The sequence below is a fragment of the Somniosus microcephalus genome, unplaced genomic scaffold (assembly GCF_052327205.1).
Source record: "Somniosus microcephalus isolate GS21.2 unplaced genomic scaffold, FLI_Smic_1.0 unresolved_chr1, whole genome shotgun sequence".
Classification (NCBI taxonomy): Eukaryota; Metazoa; Chordata; class Chondrichthyes; order Squaliformes; family Somniosidae; genus Somniosus; species Somniosus microcephalus.
In genome coordinates this window covers 62154186-62155309 of record NW_028225179.1, presented here as the reverse complement: position 1 = coordinate 62155309, position 1124 = coordinate 62154186, and the positions used below count along the sequence as shown (strand labels likewise).

Here is a 1124-nt window from a genome sequence, read left to right as displayed (position 1 = left end):
TCAGAACAGCAATTATAATCTACAAATACTCACCCTGCAATACGGATTCCATTCCACGTCGAGGAGTTAACTTTAAGAAAACTGTTTATTCTATTACATGCATCTCATTAGACTGTGTGAGAAGTTTGCTGTAATCGTCATTAATCAACCGGTAACTCACATGTTTAACGAATCATGGGCAAAACTTTAAAACGTTTCTTTGTTTTGCATGTGACGAATTTTCATCGGTTCTCATTTTGCAGACTGTATTTTAGGAGTTGGGTAAAAATGTTCAGTACTTATGACACCAGGATCTGGTGCAGCCTTTGGTAAATTCACCAGCTCGCGAACACATGAGAGTAACTCCTGCTTCACTCTTTCATATAAACCCAGACAATGCGCCTCAATTAAACAACATTGCACCCCCGCACGATTAGACAACCTGAATTGTGCAAGTAAATGTGCACGGATAACAAACACCAATCAAGCGCAGCTCTAGTGGCGCAATCGGTTAGCGCGCGGTACTTATATGGCAGTACAGGCTCGGAGAAATGCCGAGGTTGTGAGTTCGAGCCTCACCTAGAGCAGCCGATGCTTTTGCTGTGCGCTATTTCGACCGGAGCAGAAGGTACAATTGTTTTTTCCGCTAACTACACACTTATTAGCTGTTCCACGTGGGCTCTTATGTTCCTCAGGCCCACTGTGTTCCAATAACAGATGGAAGTTTTAAAGGAGCCCTTCAGTGTTACTTATTGACAGGAGGGAAGGTGGGGCCAGTTTTAACTGTTAAACCAGCAACTATCAGGCAAAGAATAATGTGCAGGAAATAAATTCGATTTCAAAGCAGTGGCTAAGTCTTTGGCACAAGCGAGAAGATGTGTAAACTCACGAGGTATCTGTCCAGGTTTCCGATATCACGTTGAACACAAACAACGATTCACCTGAACATGATGTTGAGAATTACAAGGACGGAAGTTACGTACAGACAATCGCCCAAACACCATATCAACAATTAGGCTATCGCCGACCCTCTTGTTATGGGGAGAATAGTGAGCAGATTCAGGAAAACTGCTCATATAAAGAAGTGGATTTAGGAAAAGATAAACATATTTCAAATTAATGAACACGACCTCTGCGAATTGGTT

General features: G+C 42.3%; 1 non-coding gene across 1 annotated transcript; it reads left to right on the top strand.

Moving 5' to 3' along the window:
* The first annotated feature begins 471 nt into the window (after positions 1-471).
* trnai-uau (transfer RNA isoleucine (anticodon UAU)) lies at positions 472-566 on the top strand. Its single transcript has 2 exons — positions 472-509; positions 531-566. It is a non-coding gene; the product is annotated as a tRNA-Ile (tRNA).
* Positions 567-1124: the final 558 nt, after the last annotated feature.